The 18938-nt window shown below is 43.1% G+C and overlaps 1 long non-coding RNA gene across 2 annotated transcripts; it reads right to left on the bottom strand.

Moving 5' to 3' along the window:
• Window positions 1–2967: 2967 nt before the first annotated feature.
• On the bottom strand, window positions 2968–15012 carry LOC125685260 (uncharacterized). Of its 2 annotated transcripts, none has more exons than XR_007373405.1 (3): window positions 14883–15012; window positions 7354–7445; window positions 2968–3170 (listed from the first exon to the last, which is right to left on the bottom strand). It is a non-coding gene; the product is annotated as an uncharacterized LOC125685260 (long non-coding RNA). The 2 variants fall into 2 exon arrangements; XR_007373406.1 differs by lacking the exon at window positions 14883–15012 and adding an exon at window positions 14649–14754.
• Window positions 15013–18938: the final 3926 nt, after the last annotated feature.

Raw genomic sequence — 18938 nt, 5'->3', positions numbered from 1 at the left:
AGTTGAACGTGATCTTAACAAAACTTGAGTTAAGTAACTACAGCATCAAGCAGGATTAGAAATAAAGTACAGGCCTTTGGAATTGCAAGTTTAAAGACAAGTTCTAACTACCCAAATATAGATCAGCCTAAGGCAGAAGCCTGCACTCGAATATTAGCAGGGAAATCTGGCACCCATACGGACTTCCCATTAAACAAGCGAAACAGAACAACTTTCCCTGTCCAAACTGTCCCTGACCATAGCAAACAGGAGAAACACGCATTCTATGCTCTGCTTCCAAGCCCTGCTTGCCCCCATGAGATGGATGTGGTGCTCTTGGAGGATGCTGGAGAGCTAAAATTGCCATGCCTTTAGCAGAAAAGAGGAGGGGAGATCTGAGGTTTCAGAAATAGCTGCCTAGCATAAGCACACTTTATAAGAGGCCCAAACTTCCTAGATATGCTGTCTTTGAAAGGCATTAACTAATATTTGGCTCATAGAACTTAAACAACTCCATCTCCTTCCAAACACAAGTTGTTGGCTGATCCCTTCCAGATACCCCAGCCTGCCTGCATACACCTGCTAGGATCATACAGAGCCTGTGCTCCAGTGGGGCATCCCTCCACGCACCAGTTTTGCAGCACTGGCCCAGCAGAATCTGTACACGTGTTTGAGTGCTGTGATATATGAGACTGAGGCACATAATCGGAGCAACAGTTCAGTCTGTTGATATATTAGTGTAATACTCTGGATGATGCAGGAGTATCAGAACAGGCCTATCTGATAACATGTACAAGTAATTCATCACCAGAATGAGTTGCTTCAGTGATGTATTACACAGGAAGAAAGAATGCACCATCTAAGGGGGGGAAACAGGTCCAGCAAAAGAAGCTGTTTATTTTGAGGGAGAGAGATTCACAGAACCTAAAGGGCTTCTTTGTCACCGAGGCATTGGTACTGTGCAAAAACACATGATGTGCATCCACCCTGAAGTAGAAATCTAGTTAGTTGACCACTGGGAACAAAAGAAACCTCATTTCATATGCACTAAAACCACAAACCTGAGTGCTGCATTCAAAATTCATACCGAGAATCCCCTTGGATTTCTTCCGAGTGTGGGATCTGCAATTTAAGCACTTTACAACTTTGCAGATTAAAATAAATTCAATGAAGTGATTTTTAATTTCTTATTCCTTATTGATTTGCTTCTTTCTTTTGGCTTTTCAAGCCTATTTAATTTAGTCCAAACTAATCCAGTAGGCCAGCAGGACATACAGAAGAGAGGGGAGGAGATCCTCTTCCCTTATAAATCCAGAGTGGCTTGTGTTCTTTAATATCTGCTGTATATAAGTTCTTTGTGTCTACAGAGATGACAGCACAGTGTAATGAGAAATGATTTTGAAGTAGTAATTTAAACCCTATACAATAATGACAGCAAGAGATAAATAATTAATGTTGCACATCTTTTTTTTTTTCCAGTGCTTTTCATCTCAAGGAGTCTCCAGACTCCTTGCAGTCTTTATAATTGACAAGAATCAATTCACTCAGTGTTCACACATCCATTTAAACAGAACACAGATCCTGCAAGAGAGCATTCAGAGCACAGCAAAGAAGGCTGGGACTGATAGCAAAGCATGTTTCACAGCAGAGGCAGCTTCAGGGACGCACGAGACTTGGCCAGACTGGAATTTGGCCAGAACTCATGCTTTGTCATCTACATATTCACAAAAGGTTTCACTGCTTAGCTTACAAAACCCTCGGGTTTGTCTTGCTGCTCACCTGATATGGGAAGCTGATAAAGGGAATAGATGCATCTCTAAACCCTTTGTCAGAAGGCAGGACTAGATGAACCCAACATTGTTTGCTAGCACTCCAGCAATGAAAACATGCTACTCTGTCTTCTGCAAGGGTTGAACGCTTGCTGCTCTTAAGCTACAAGCTGGAACCAACTATCATCCCCATGGCATGTTATGATTTAATTCAAATCTTCTTCCTGAGCAACCCCTTCCAGCTCAGAAGAGCTATTCCCTCTTAAAAGAGTCCACCTTCCCCAAAGCTGCCATCCAGCTGCTGTTCAGAGGGGCAGCCTGCTGGCTCTGCCAGCCTCACGTGGCACACAGCCACAGAGCAGCTCAGGGAGAACAGCAGCTGCATTAGCAATTATTCTCTTTGTGAGCCAGCACACAAGAAGGGAACATACCAAATTGTACATAGCATATAAGTAGAGGCTGACTTGTTTTTGAAGAGATTCACACAAAACATTTCATGCCTCCCTTCCACCACCACCTCTTTCACGCTTGGAGAGGCAATAATTTCATTAAGTGATTAAGTGCTTTTATTCCTCTGACTCATAGTTCATAAGACATATGAGCATGAATTTCAATTAGTGTTTCTTACGGAGAAAACGGGATGGAAAGAAAACATTCCTGAGCAATACAGCAAGTATGAGCTCAGCTGTCCTTAGTAACCCTGGTGTAAATCAGCTGTAACTCTACTGAACCCCTGGAATGCATGTGCATAGAACTAGTGCAGTTCTGGAAGACAGCTCAGCACACCCAACTTCAAACTGCTCAAGCAGCTTTATTAAAAGCTAATGAAGTTAGGTTTTATCAGTTTTATAGATGTTTAAATTGCTCTTAAAAATATATATAAAAATAAAATTCAGCTAGTGGGTTTTCTTGTGGGAAAATCCCAATGTTCCATGAAGTTATGTGTAATAGTTTGGAAACACCACATCTCAGTTGTTCTTTCTTCTAGAGGGCTAACTGTGAAAGAGAGCAGCTGAAGAAACAGCAGTTTGAGTTTTCTATTAGAGATCCTGCAAGAAAGGACAAAAACCACAGCCTTGGGAGAAGCGTATTTCCAAGCCTGAGGAGTACCCTGGTCTGTACCACACTCACTGCTGTTTTCTCCCTAGGAAATAATAATTTCAATCACAACAGCTGTAATTCCATTTACAAAATAGCTACTTTTAATTACCACCTCATTTGATGTTTTCATTGATAAGTTGATACCAGCACCAGTTACCATGGAGCCGCACAGTACTTTTCTCCTGGGCTTATTATTTATCATCCAGATCAAACGGTTTGAGGTTAAAGCAGGAGGGGAGCTCAGAGACATCAGCTGGACCACAGACTGACTGCATTTGCGATGCCTTGCTTGCCTCCAAGTTGTGGCCTTTGGGGATGTCACTGTAATAAATAATAAGCAACATCTATTTCATTCTCTGAACTACCTGTCCAATTTCCGGAATAAACATCCCCTCAGTGGAAATGGCTTTTCTACCAGGCACAAATGAGTGCTCCCTGAGTCAACTTCGGCAGCCAGAGCCCCACAGGAGCCAGAGGAAATATTCCAGTTACACTTCTGAAGTTCTGGCTCCAAATGACACAGAGGTATGGGAGTTACAGTAGTTTCATTCAAGCCCATAAGTAAATGAAAATCAGCTTCTAAACACATAGGTCCTTTTTCTACACTGAGACAAACGCTGCTTGTAGATTCCCTTGACACAGGACCAGACTGCAGCCCTCGCCATCAGGGCATCCTCCTATGAAAGGTCACACAGCAGCAAGAAGAGAAAAAACAGTTTCAGAGAGCAGATGCTGTAACAGAAAACATTCCAAAAAGGACACTTGTGTCAAAGGAAAGCCTGAAAATGAGACAGTTGCAGCACAGTTCACTGAGCACAAGCTCATGAGAATACCTTTTTGTTTTGTAACCAGAAGCAAGAAGGGCTTCAAAGGACCAGAGATTCCAGATAAACCATCCCTGCATTACTTCTTCCAGCATGTAATGGATGGAATCAGACAAGCTTCCAGAGTGAGAGCACAGCAAGTTTGGTCTAATAATTAAGTACCGTCAAATGGGTTAGAGTAGATTTGTACATCACTGAACGCATGGGACCTTCATTAAGTTGCATCAAGTACAAAGCACGTTTTTGGCTCCGTGCTGTTCCTCAGCACTAAGATCAAGTTGCAAAGTCAGACTGGCAGAAAACCTGAGCCCAGCACAGATTCCTCAGATTCACTTCTTACTGCATTTTGGCTTCCTAGGGAAGAGTTCAGAAGCATGAAGCAAACGGATAACCTAAAACATATTTGAAACTGACAACTACTGGCAGCTGAGGTGGAGCCACTTCCACATGCACAGTAGAGAAGCAAATACTTTGTAATGCAATGGAAAGCACAGCAATGAAAGCAGAGCAGCAAGGTCTCAGGCTGCAGCAAGTGAGGATTTGCTCAAATGCAAAAAACTGTGGGCATGGAAATAAAGGAAAGAAGCTGCTTGACTTCAGAAGGTCTCAGGTACACAGGAAGCTCCAGCAAGATCCCTTTGCCTTCACTGCCAACCCTTAAATGAGGGCTGGGAAGGGGTGGATCCTGGCTCCAGCCCTTCAGGTCAATCAGTGCATTGCATTGCATGCAGCTGAGCTCCCCTGGGTTGGCCCTGCCTTCCCACCAGGTGCTCCATCACTGCTTCAAGCCATGACTCAGCATTTCCACTACACACAGCACCTCAACAGTTAAAAAGCAGATCACCATCAAGAATCTCCAGAGCAGACTTTGATAATGAGCTTTATATGAGAGATAGGAGATGAGCTTTGCCAAAACCCATAAAGGGTTGATTATGCCTCTCAGCACTAAGACAAGCCTTGTTGTAGATTTTCATGATTATAACTTCCAGTGAGGCTCAACTTCAAGTTCCTTTGAGAAATAATTCAGTTGATGATTATGACTCCAACAGGGAACATCCGTCCCTCAGTTTGATTTGTTGTCTGTTCACTTTTCCTTTTAGCACTTGGGAATGAGAACAGCATGGGTGATGGCCACTGCTATCGAGTGCCACTGATTCATTTCCATCCCCATGTTGATTTTGTATTGATCAGTGAGCTGAAACAGACTTATTCAAATTCTGTTTCAGCAAAATGAACCCTGATGTTTGCTCTGATGTTTTTAAAGAATGCAGAACTCTTCCCTCAGGATTTCTTCACACTGCTTGGTGAAGCTATTTATCTCAGAACACTTCCAGGCCCTTTGCTCAGTGCCCTGTTGTGCCACTGTGCAAAAACAGCAGCAGCAAGGCAGCTCAGAATCAAAGCTGTGGTTTAACAAGAAATACTAATGCAAAAGTCAGATTTAGGAACATTATCCTTACCTTGCATATGCAGGACTTCAGGACGGAAAGCTTAAGGTTTTTAGCCTCTTTGCAATGATAAAGGCATGTCAAATTCTAAAATTAAATCCTATCACTATGCTATCATTAGTCCAACACCTTAAATGCAAGAAACTTTCCATTTACAGAGATGCACGGAATCTCAAAGACAGCCTGGAAAGATTGCTGTGATGACTTAACACCATCAGCTTTGGGTGACAAAAGAGCTTCCCCATCCATCCCTCCCAAGGCAGAACCTGCATAAGCTTTCATCTGCCAAAGCAACTGTTCTCTCCCAGGAGAGATGCAGTTAGCTGTTTCCTGACCAGGTCGTTCACTGAATGCGCCCTAATAAACATTCCTCTGTTGTCCAGTGCAATTATTTGTGATCAAGGCCAAATACACAATTCTGACAGGGATGTTCTTACAAGTTCACAGCCTGTAAAACTGTCAGGGCAAATGTCTCTTTACATGTCCGTTCTTTAAGTTGAGCTGTCAAGAAGTTACCAAGGGAAATAGCTTATATAACTATTAACTATGACTGGAAGTTCCTTCCTCTGTGCCTAGCTCTATTTAATTGCTCCTTTATGGTTTCCCCAGTGTATGTGAAGGTGGGATTAACTCCAAAAACTGTGGTAAACACAGGGGGTGAACTCAGCACCCCTGCTGCCACTAAGAACATGCATTAGGAAAATCAAGCACAGGAGCCTTTCAGTCCTGGTCTCATAAAAGCACCAGCCTGACAGCCCAGACACCACAGGCCTTGGTTAACTCTAAGCACTGAGACAGCCAACAAGTCCTCCTGCTCCATCAGTTCTTCCAGCTGAAAATACACAGTACCAGCAAAATCCCAGCATGGATACCCCAGAAGCTGTTGAAAGGAGGCAAAGAGCTGGTTTGTTGGCATACATTTTGGTTATACCAATGGTTTTGGTAACAAGGATGCTATTCAAACCAGAGAATGCCTTGTAACTGCTGAAATTCCTCTTATCAGCCACATAACAGCTGTCATAAGGAAACCACTCAGACTTTACTGTCCCGGCTAAGCTGACAACATCAAAATCAGTCCATTTTGCAGTAGCACAGTGCAAGGCAAGAGTAGCAGGAGGAAAAAATAACAATTCTGTCTCTAGGAAGAGGTGAGTGTATTACATTGTGCCTGTTTATTACCTGCAGTTTGTTATATCAGCAATAATTCCAGATAAAATAGGTAGAACCTTTTATTATACAGCCTGAGTGGCCAACACATCAGGGTTAAAAGGTCATGTACCTGTATCTGTTTATTATGCAGCCTGCTGTTTTGCAGATTAGATTGCTTTTTTTATGTACAAAAAGGACTGAGATTTTACATCTTCCAACCAAGCACCACATCTTTCACAAGAAATCTATTTCTTCTTGGGATACCCTCCGCTTTTCCAAAGCCTATTCTTCACACCAAACGTGCCTGCTAACTGCTTCTGAAGAAAGAGCTCCATGTAGCTGCAGTTTCCTCTCACACAGCTCTGTGATTTTGCTGTCTTAAAGCAACACCTTGTCTTCTTCTATCACATTATCTCAATCAAAATACAGCCGAGGAATGAATATTTGATGCTGTGAGGCAGCAAAGGACCAGCAACACAAAGCTCAGTGCTTCAAAGGAAGCATATCTTTGTGCAAGCCATGTTTTAGATACAGTTCCTTTCCTCCTGCTCTGCTACAGGTGCATCACACAGCTCTGTCCTAAAGTTCAGCACAGAGAATGAACTGAATATATGTGAAAAAACTCAGTCCAAAGAAATCTGAGGACCTGGCATATTGCAGCAAGAGCCAGAACTGAGTTTCCTACTTTGGTGTTTATGTGCTGAATCTGATACATTCAGAGACCTACATGAAATGCAAGTCTCAAAACACAACTGGTAGGTCACACAGTTACCTACCAAAGAGTGACACACTCACTTGCTAACACTCAGTAACAAACAACACCCAAAAGCATGACAGCCTCCTGCTGTGCCACTGCTGCAACCTAGGGAATGCACTCAGGGCCTGCAGCTCCTGGGCTTCTGTATCTCTGAACACACAGAATTGAAAGGGACTGTAAGGTCAGCAAGTCCAGTGTGTTGTAACCCCTGCACAAAAGGGCACAAAACAAGCTGTTGAGGCCATTTGAAAGGGTTAAGTAGGCTAGCACTAACTCAGAGGGATAAGCATTGCTCCTCCAGAGGAGGCAGAAGCATCACCACTCACCAAAACACATTGTAGAAGCCTTTCATCTGAATTCCAGCTTTGGACTTCAGGGGCATCTTTGACATTAATTCCCGTTCAAAGTCAGCACAGTTCTGCAATATCAAATAGGTACAAAATCAGTGCAAGAGGGAAGGCAAAAATCAATTTGGAGTAATTTGGCTTTTACATGATTGTACTCAGTCCTTTTCTATCTGTTATTGCATATTCAATTCCAAGATTCCACGGCCTTAAAAAACAGCAACTGGTGCTGGAAGGAATTAACTTCTCCTTGTTCTGCTAATAGAGCAATTTTCCACTTGTCATTAAAAACATTAGGGTTGGAGGTGTTTGCAGCAAGGGTTACATATGAAGAGAGGGAATTTGACACGTGCTGTGGGACATTATTTGTCTGCAGATGTCAAAGTTTCATTAAAGAACTGACTCTTATTTTTTTAAGCAGACAAAAGACTCCATGGTAAAGCAGTTTACCCAGAGGTCTACTACTCTGCTAGTGATAGAAACATTGGAAACTCCATTCACAGCAGCTGGGAGCTACAACTTGCAGCAGGATTAGAGCAGCCTCATCACTGAGCAGACAAACCCAGAAGACCCCAAACCCAGCTGATTTCCATAAGAATTCCCTTTACCAGAGTCAGAAAACATCCCATGAAATAAGTCAGGAGAAAAAAAGCTTCCAGATATTTTTCTTCTTGAGTGCTGCAAGATAGAAGGACGTGAAATGCCACGCTTTGAAGCAGGAAAGGAAAAGCAAACCCTCATGCTCTCCCCTACACTGTTATGAAGGTTCACCTAACCCAAAACTGCAGTTCTGTATGCAGTATACCACACAGCAGGCCCAGGAGATGCATCACTGTCTGCCATAGGTAGACTGCCCTTAAATGTTTTAGGCTGCAGTGTTCCACAGCATCTTTCTCACAGTACTTTAAAAGGGTAGAAACCATCCCTCATGTGGCAGCCTCAGCTTGCCAGGGGTAAGAATAAGCTTTCTTGGCTTGCTCAAAGCACATTAAACAGCTTTAATCCCTTCACAAAGCTGTAGGAAAATATCATCTCTGCTTAAGTTTATTCTCTGGAACGGGACAACAGTGTTCTTTCCTCCACATCTCTTTACTCATCAAAAGGTGAGACACAGTGTAACAGCACTCAGATCTCAGACAGTGCCTGTAATCATTAGTCTAATAGAAATAAAACTCCGTGCAATTACAGAACAATGTTTAGTAGACTCATTCCAGATAACATTTTCCTTCCTAATGCTTCACCTCCACATCCTCCCTGGCCTGTGTTGCAACTATTCCTTTAAAAGCAATCAGCCTTGGTGAACTCCTTTGCCTCTTCAGGAATGCAGCAGGGTTATGAGAGCAGTCCTATCTATATGGAAATGCACATTTCAAATATATCCATCCTAGTAATCAAGTCCAGAGGAAACAATCCCCTAATATGGAGCTAATAAAAGTTGATTTTAAGTCAGCCTGAAGCTGTAAGCAATAAGGAGCAGATTTATAACGGTGGCTTTCATTACTGCTGTTTTTGTTCTTTACATCTACACCAGCATAAACCTATTGGTCAGCTTGCTAGCGAAGTTAGCTGTGTTTCCCCAACCTCTCTTAGCTCAAACCATGTTTCTTCTTCCATTCAAACAGCTCTAAATCAGCCTGGCTAAGCAGAAAGGTTAGGTAAATCATGAGAGCTTGCCTTTTCTCCCTGGTCTAATCATTGAGGTAAGTTAAGGCATTAAGCCTTTCCCCCTCTGTGCTCCCCCCTCAGACACTTGTGAACACATGCCTTGTGCCATTAGAAGGCAGCAGTGCCCCCAGAATTATTGATCAGCCATTGAAATCCTGCTACAAGTGGCTACAAGACTATTAGCTTCAGAGTAGAGAAATAAGTCAGTAACGAGAATAGATAAAACATGAGAAAGCCTATGACTTAATGTGGTCAAGTGCATTTTTCCTGTCTCCTCCTTTCCTCCCCATGGATCTTCGGCTATAAAAGACTCTGATCATCTGGAATTGGAGCAGTGATGTGACAAAGCAGAAGGCAGCAGACCAAAGCAGACATATATCTCACAAAGCCCCTCAGCAGACAGCATTCAGGAATTCTGAACCCAACAGAAGCCCTCTGTTCCACTTTGTGGTTCCCAAGTGCTGGGCACGGCTCCTCCCTGAAGGCTTTGGGTTCACCATAGGCCTTAGAGAAATAGTAGTTCCACTTTGTTTTAAGTAGAGGCAGATTGTAGATAGTGCCACTATTTCTGGATGCTGCGCAGTTCCTTCCAGGATCTCCCCCTGGGGACTGAGTAGTTGGGTGCATAACAGAAACATCTGCCTTGCCCAGGGACCAGCACCTCTCCAGCAAGTATTAAAGAATGTTTTCTGCAGCAGCACGCGCTAAGAGCACGTTTACCTGCAGCATTAACAGGTGAGCCTCTGTGCACGGTTGCTACTGATGATGTAGAACAGATACAAAAAAAAAAAAAAAACCCACAACATCAGAAGTTCCTGATCTTAAGAAGAATGATTGATTTTTCAGAGGGATGATGTAAACAGGATTGCATCAGCCATTTATTTTTTAAAGTGGTAAACTGTTGTCCAAAGCCTTTGGTACAGCTATTCCAGACTAAGAGTTTACTACTTAGACAGCAGATTATACTTCTAGCCAGCATCTTTCTAATTGAGCATTCACTCCAGATACATGCTGGGAATATTCTTTATTTTGTTCCCTCCCTACAACGACCACTTACTCCCTGGACACATACACACATTAATAGAATCCCAGGTCAGAGAGCAGTATAAACAGAACCATATATTTTTTGTTAAGAGAGGTTTGGTCTCCAGAGCTTGAAAGCATAAAATTGCCTCTAATAATAACCATCAAGAAAGCTCTTTGGGTAATTAACAAAGCTGACATGACAAACAAACCCAAAGAGGTAATTCCCCCAGCTCTAACATGAAATTAATGTATTATTTCTGCCCTTTCAACACTGCAGTCAGAGAAATCCTGTAAGAAAAGGCAGTAAGGTCGACTCCATGACTTCACTGCAGGCAGATCATCAATAAACTATTTGCTGCACAAGGTATGTTTATTTTGTCAATGCTCTGGTTCCAGTTTTACCAAAGAAATTCAAATCAATATCCAGCTATTGAGACTTCCAACCTGCCTCCATCTCACTGATATTTCTGTCCTGCGACAAAAAAATGTCAGTGGAATTAAACTGCTGAGCCATCCTCCTCTCTGTCTTTAACTCATAATAAACAGAGGAGCTGGAAGGTGCTTCCATCACAGCTGATATCTGGCATACCTCTAACTTCTGTCTTTACCACTCAACACAACCTCCTCCTGTAGCTGTCATCTTCAGCATCCGACCTTCCCAGCTGCCTTGCCCCAGCAGTGAACGTAAGCTGCATGAACAGAGGGTACAGCTACATAAACCACTTAGCAGCATTAATTTCTGCCAGAGCTTGCAACAAGCAAATGATGCCCACTTATTTATAAAAGCACACAGTGTACAAAAGAGCATTTCCAACAGAATCCAGAACGTGGGATTAGCAGATAGAACACATCCTTTCTTCTATCCTGTTTTTCAGGCTGTTAATGATGCTTAGGTTGTTTTCCTCCCCATGCTCCTGATTTTTGTTCACTGCTGAACAGAGACAGGCAACACCTGATTCTGGTATAGTCACAGCACACAGATGCATATTCTGCTACTGCTGGTTTAGGATGGAACTGTATAAACTTGTTGATTTAGAGCAGTGCAAGCCATGCTCCCCTTAGAAGAAGAAAAAGGAAAAAACCACAACAGCACGCCTTATTGTCCTTCATTAGGAATACAAGTCTTTAAAAGTCCCCAAACTTCCAGTCAAAGAGGTTGGCAGGAGTAAGAAATAAGGGAGATGTTTTAATGGGGGTATTGTCAGCATTGCCCATTTTACAAAATAGATGTGACAAAAGGCAACGTTCTCCCCACCCCTTACTGCATTTCCAGTACACTTGGAAGAGGAATGACTTTTCTAAACCCTAAACTGACATGGCTCCATATAAATCAATCTCCCATCACGCTCAGGAAAGGAGGACTAAGACAATCTCCTTAGCATCTCTCATATCAGCATCTAGCCTGATTACTTGTATATCCATTTAAGATAGGGTTTCCTAGCAACCTTAAGGATCTGTAATTAACATTGGGCTTTAAAAAAAAAAAAAAAAGGCAGGTTTTAACACCCCTTGTTTTACCTCCAGCCATAAGCTGCACATAGCTATAAAAATGGAGTTTGATTGAAGTAAATTATCTCGGAAGCAGTTTAACGTTTAAATAATGGAGATGCTCCTCCAGGTGGCAAACCTGACTCTTAAACATGATATTATTAAGTTTTTCCAGCAATGTTTGGTCCCACATCATCGCAATACCTTACCAGGCTATTTCAAGTACAGTGTGGTTTAGGTAATTTAGGGAGATTTGAGAGATTTGAGCAGTATAGAACTGAGATGTTGATGCAATTCCAGCACTGTAAGAGTCAGAATTTGACCCTTTGTTCTGTGCCAACAGCTAACACAAAGCATCCCTTTTTTCCTCACCTCAAGTATTACATCTTTTGCTGTTTACTGTTATTCAGTACCGATAACAATGAAGTAAAATACTCATGTACTATCATTATTCTAATGCCTACAAGGATAGGAGATGCAGTTGCTAGCCATCATGCTGCTCAAAGGAGCCAAAAGTTATCAGTCCCGTTAGTTTTACGATTATTGACATTGAGAGCATTAAATCCTAACTAGTCAGCTACAAAACCTATGGTGAAAAGCATGAAACACCCATAAGCATCACCCTAGCAGTGAATCTATGTTACGTGCCCAGAACTAAAGCCTTACTAAATAAGACAAATGGCCCCACCAGCATCCGAACAGCTAACTGCATTAAGGAAATATAAAACTGTCTCTAACAATGACAAATCCCTCACACAGCCTTGGCTGCACAGCTGGAACCCCCACCGCCCTCACTGCCTTTCCTGGCCAAGCCTGGAAGGAGCAAGCTGGTTGTAATGACAGGAGAAGTCAAAGCTCATTGCAGAGGGAAAGAGCAAAGTGAAATACTGGCTAAGAGGAAACAGGAAAAAAAAAATATCTCAGCTTAACAGAGTGTGTCACTTGAAAGCAATTGAAGACAATATTTCTATTAACGGGTCAACAGGAGACCTCCTGCTTTCCTCCTCTCCAACAAAGGGTCGCAGCCCTGTGTTGCACAAAGCACAGTTCAGACCCTGGCAGAATGGAGACAACGATGGAGTCCAAATGTGAGGCACCCACTGCTGGCAGAGGCCCATGACAAGCAGGGAAGTACAGTTACTGCACCATGTCTGGAAGCAATAACATTCTGCTAACAGAAGTCATGCACCTGGATGGAAGAAGCTGGTAAAAGTAGCAGCATTAAAAAAACCCACTTTGCATAAACTTCTGATAGCAGCAAAGTTGCAACAATGAAAGTTTTGACACTGATAGTGCTGGAGCTGGGCATTAGGTGAAGCTAAGGAGCTGCTGAGAGCCACAGCTCTTTACCCATCCACTCCATGGGCAATGCTATGGTGACAAGTGTCAACTGGAAACAGCTGAAAGAAGGCATCTCACACCAAAGCATTTCAGCTGTGTGAAGAGTGGCCTGGGCAGAGCCAAGCACTAAAGGAATAGCCAACTTTGCCTTGGCAAAATATTTACATTTTGACATTGTGTTCTGAAGAACCATCTGCAAACAGTTCTGAAATATTACACAAATATTGAAATATCAGCTACATTACTCTACAGAACGCCCTTATTGAAGTCACAACATTGCCATTTACTCAAAGAAAGACATTGATTTTTCCTTATGATGCCTTTGAATTTCACTCCTACTTTCAACCAAACTAAAAAGCAGGGAGGAAATTGCAGATTAAAATAATGCACACAGCAGTTACATTTGAGCCCCCCTTCACTTTTCAAATATTCGGGTGTTCTCACTTCAGTTTACCTCCCTCCCCCTTTAACAGATTTCCACAATGATGAAAGCCTTTCCCCAACCACCTCTACCACAGATTTTCTGCTTTAAATCACTTCTCCATAGGCTGAAGTGGCAAAACCCAGCAGTAATCAAACACTCTTTTCCATTTCAAGCACTGCTATAGGCTCTAGGTCAATTAGAACTAACAAAACAGAAAAGACAGGTAGAACCAGAGTGACAAAGTCAAGCTTAGAGCTATATTAAAGCATGAGATAAAGCTCAGATGTGACAGGATTTTTAGACTAAATAACCTGCTCATCTGAGAGCTCTTCCACGTCTTTAGCTTGATCTTTTCTGTTCATATAGAGCAGGCTGCAAAGGTCAGGAAATATCAGATAGAGAAATGAGCTCTTACAATCTCTGCTATTCCCAGGATGCTGGGAAAAGGTAGCATCTTCCTGTGGTCTTTGGCACAACAAGCTTTTCAATAGTCAGCTTAGACATTTGAGTAACTCCCAATCCCCGCCGCACAGCCTTTGAGTTGCATAACCTTTGTATTGATGGTGGATTTTGAAGGTTGTTCTGAGGGGTTTTCTTCCCTCTCCCCTTTTTTTACAACGGCCTGCACAGCTCTGCTGCTGAAAAGCTGCCAACGGGACTCGGGGCTAGAAATTTTAATACAGGTTTAGGGCAAAGCTTCTGTTAGGAAAGAAAGATTACTCCCTTCCTCAGAAGGAATGGAGTAAGAAATGTGAGCATGACTTATCTCTCAGAGCCCCTCAGACTACCTCAAAGGGAAGGATGCCCCAGAGCATCACTATGCAGCACTGCAGCCAAAACCCAGCACGATCCTAAATCCCCATCTAACAGGATTCAGCTGCTCCAATGCTCAAGCAGGAGGTGATCTCAAAGCCAGCAGAGATCCTGGCTCCACAGCCCTTGGTTTTGGTGCAGAGCTGCTCTCACAGTGAGCACAGCCCCCAGCGCCACCACCCTCCACCTCATGCACAAAATGGCAGCCAAGCTGCTTCACTTCTTCCTTCATTTCAATTGAGAGTGCTCAAATTACTCATCCTTACTAAAGTTGCATAACTCCATTAAGGAATCCAACTGCACCAGCTGCCAGACACACAGACCTCAATCCTGCTGCCGTTTCCATGCCCTACAGCAGCACTTACAATAGGCAAGCACTGTAGTGCTATCTATTGCACCTGAAAAATAATTATTTAAAAGTAAAAAAAAAAAAAAAAAAACACAAATAAAACACATCAATTTTACTCAGTTACACCTATTTCCTCTCGGAAAACCCCACCTCAGCCATCCTCCAACTTACAAAGCTCTTCCTTCGAGCTGCTCTTTCTCCCCTCCCCCCTACAGCTGGGACTCAGCCCGTGCAGCCCCTCACCACAGGATTCAAACTGCTGCCGCCTCGATTTGAATATGGGCACGCCCCCAACGGTCACACCCTCAAGACCCCCCCCCTTTACCCCCTTCCCTCCTCCCTCCTTTGCCCCCCCCCCAGCCCCTCCTCAATGCTGTGCTGACTTCAGGAAAAAGCACTGAATACCTGTGCCGTCCAGGAGAACCTTTGCATATGTAATACAAGGGATGCACGTGAGCCTGTTTGCACTACGGGTGGAGCAATCCTTGTGCGTTCGGTGCTGCAATGAGCCATGCCTGCTTCTTCGTGCCTGTATGGGAACTGCTGAATGACGGCCTGAACCTCTGATTGATCACCTGAGGCAAGCAATGAGGCAGCCCTGGGAGCACAGGTGAAGGCAATTTACCTGTGCTGCTGCCAGAAGGGATGGAGCCTGGCTCCACCTCTCCTAGACCCACTTAAGAGCTGACTACCAGTAGGGAAGGATCTTTTTTTGTAGATTCTTTCTTTTGGAGTTTTCTAGTGGAGCCTAGGATTAGGGTAAGCTCTCTATTTTTTTATTTATTTATCTTTTTAATGACCTGCTTAGCTACACTCTCTTGTATATTTCTTAATCATAACATCTGTCTATTCATTGGTTATATGCTGCTATGTTGGTGTCACACTCAGATGTTTCCAGCAGTAGAGATGGCAGCTCTGCACAGGTGTGCTGCAGAGCCTGAGCTGTGTGCTCTGTCCTCCAGCAAGAGCCACAAGGCACAGAGAATCATAGAATGGCCTGGGTTGAAAAAGACTACAATCTTATCTGGTTCCCATCCCTGGCTACATGCAGGGTCACCAACCATCAGACTAGGCTGCCCAGAGCCGCATCCAGCCTGGCCTTGAATGCCTTTAGGGATGGGGCATCCACAATCTCCTTGGGCAACCTGTTCCAGTGCCTTACCACCCTCTGGGTGAAAAACATCCTCCTGATATCTTCCTCCTAATATCCAACCTAAACCTCCCTTTTCTCAGTTTAAAACTATTCCCCCTTGTCCTATCATTATCCATCCTTGCAAACAGCCATTCCCCCTCCTGTTTACATGCTTCCTTCAGATACTGCAGAGCTTTCAGCCTTTCGAGGTCCTTCTGATGCATCATTTTGCTCTCTCTGCCGTTGTTATCACGCTCCAACCCTCAGATGAAGGAACGCTGCGTTGTGGTGACATTCCCACAGGAAAACAACGTGGCTGTAATCGCTTCCTCAAGAGCATTCATTTATGTGTGATGGGGAAAGGAAAGGGGAACAAACCCAACCCTGCATAAAAGCAGTGCTTTGAGCAAAGCTCTGCGATGATTATTGAGCAAACGAGTTCCCCGATTAGAATGGCAGAGAGGAAGATTGCACACGCAGGCTAAATTGCACTTTACAGGGAGGTGGCACAGAAGGGCTTTCTGCTGAGGTTACACTTAAATTGCAGCCGTTGCTAAAGCAAAGAGCTCACAGTTTATGCATGGAGTTAAATTATGCATCCAGCAGGCAGGACGTTTATGGAAGGAAAAAAAAAAATAAAGGCAAGTCAATAGATTACTGAATTGCCACCACACTTTGAAAGGACAAAAATAACTGTAGTGATAGGGCATCAAAAATAAGCCACAAACATCCATTATTCACCACTGTCCGCTATTCCTGAGAGAAGCAGCTCAGCTCTTGAGCACCCCTGGAGTCATCGTCAATGTTGAAATTGTAAAGTAACTGTATGCATCTCTGCCCTGTGAGTTCTGATGCCTTAAGAAGAGCCGTCAGATGCTTTGGGGAAATCTGTTCATCAAAGCATGGCACGTGATGGTGAGTGGCTTTGCAATGCTTTCTCAAGGCATTGCTGGGGTAAGAAGGCTTGTTCACTTTCATCCTGGTGCTCTGGGCTGCTGACACTGAGGTACACTGTGCCGTTAGCACAGCTGCTTGAAGGTGTTTGGCTCTCCTTAGTGGGGCTCAGGTATTACAGGGAGGGCAAACTTCCACAGTGCATCCTTCTTCAGAAACTGCTTTTTTTACTAATACAGTTTTTCTGCTTGTCTCTTGTTTAAACCTAGCTGTTATTTTCCTGGGAAGTCTTCATGTGTTTTTTTTCCCATTGTTTTTACTATGAGTGGAGCATATGAAGTCCCTAACGAGGATACAAGTCATACTGTTTCATCATTAAGAAGGGAGAGGTGCACAAGGCACTACAACACGTGCTTTCTGTCTGGTGTGGAATTGCTCTAAGTAGTCCTAGAAGAGACTGTGAGTGATAACATACCGCATATTTACCATGTGCTATATCTAATTGCTTTTAATTAGAAGTACAAGCCTTAAATTTGTGATCCAGTAACTGTAATGTTAGGATCATTGGGATGTTCTGCTCACCAGCCTTTTTTATCGCAACCACAGTAAAAAGATAATGCAGGATTCAGTCGAGCATTTTCAGTGTAACATCTCAAACTGTCACTTAAAACGTACAAACCCTTCTGAGCAAGGGAGATTTTTTTTCTACTCCCACTGTTCTGCTGCTTTGTGCTAACTTCCCTAACAGTGCCTTTGACAGCAGAACATGGCTTCTGACTTCTGGTCAAAACTGCAGCTCAGTTCCTCCCCATTTTCCCCTCCCTCCTTGTGCACTGCAAACCGTTGTCCAGGCTTCATGCCCCTGCTAAAACACACAGGTCATCAAGTCTTTGCTTGCTGCCATGTAGTTATCCTTCAGTACCCCCCCCTGCAGGAGGTATCATTTAGGGATTAAAGAAAAGAACGGATTGGGGGGGGGAAGAATGTATCTGAAATGTGTAGGAAAAGTAATTTAAAGCCTGGAAAGTGAAGAGATGAGAATATAAGTGGTGTGAAAAGGAGGAACTACTTGGGCTCTTCTGAGGACCTTTTAGTAAAAAGAGGTGTGGCACAAACTGCAGAATTACAGAGCTTTTCAAGAGCTAGAAATGTGGGAAGGTGCATCTTGGAACACTTGCTAAAGCTTTTTTTGTTGTTTTTTTCTTAAAGCCAATAATGAACTTTGAAAGGAATCTCTGACATGGAGCATTAAGCATCGAGATGGTCGAATAGACCTTAAGTCTTACAAACAAATCTGTCAGCACAAAAGCCTTGAAATTAAGGACAGAAAATAGAAGATGGAGGCTACCCTAAACATTTTCCTTTAGTGAAGTGTAATGGGCCACCTTTGGACTCATAGGGAGATGCATACAGATGATGCACTAGATATTTTTTCCCTGTCTGTAATTACCAGCTTGAGCTGAAGTGCATCTGAGACTGAGGAATTGCAGCTGTTGAGCAGATGTGTAGGGAAAATTGGGGCAAATACTCATAAATGAAGAACCAAGAACCTGAGGAAGGAGAAAGAAAGTGGGAAATTGAAAGCATATGTCAAATGTATAGAGTGATAATTGATATAATGGCAGAAACTGAAAGGCTTCAGGTATCTCAAGCATGTGGATGTGCAAGGCACTTCCACAAACATTAGAATATAAGTATTTTTCTGTAGGAAGTGATGAAGAAGAAAAATAGGAAGAAATGGATGAGCAATAACTGCTGCTGCTGTACTGAAAAGAAGCCTTTCCCCTTGCAGATTCCTAGGCATACATCTTGTGTATACTAACATATACTAACAAAACCTAAAAGGTCCTTCTGATTTGTTCAGCCTTGATGATATGAATGAAGCTCAGGGAGTGTCTTGCAGTAGCTGTGGCATCCGTGTGCTGAAAGGACCTGTTACACACCTGACTTTCTAAAGTTGGGGTAGAGAGAAGGGCAGCTTGTGTACAACTCCACTGAGGCTCCTCTGAAGAGCTGCACTGTGAGCCCATCTGCCTACAAGCCACAGGATAGATGGAATTGGGCAGTAAATCTAGAGATAAATGACTCATGAAGATGGAAGCAGCCCATAACTTGTCCATGCATAACAGAGGAAGGTTGAGATAAATAAAAGGATATTTCTTTTTCCCCCAGGAAACATAGGAAGTAAAATAGGTAAGGGAGATGGCATCTCAGCAGACTGTGACACAAGTAGCTCGTGCAGCTAAGCATTAAGAATGGTTGAGAAGTAGAAGAAACATCTTAGAAAGAAACACTTGGAATTGTGGCAGTAGGTTCTGAAGAATCGGAGTTTCTTAACTCTTGTTTTAGCTGAGAACTTGCCTGGTACTGTATCACCAACAAAGAATTAACTCAAGGAGCCTATTGTAGAAACCACTGTGATATTCTAGGGTGCA

Source organism: Lagopus muta, chromosome 27, assembly GCF_023343835.1.
Source record: "Lagopus muta isolate bLagMut1 chromosome 27, bLagMut1 primary, whole genome shotgun sequence".
NCBI lineage: Eukaryota > Metazoa > Chordata > Aves > Galliformes > Phasianidae > Lagopus > Lagopus muta.
Note: the sequence above shows the minus strand (reverse complement) of the source record. Positions and strands in the feature narration are given on the sequence as shown.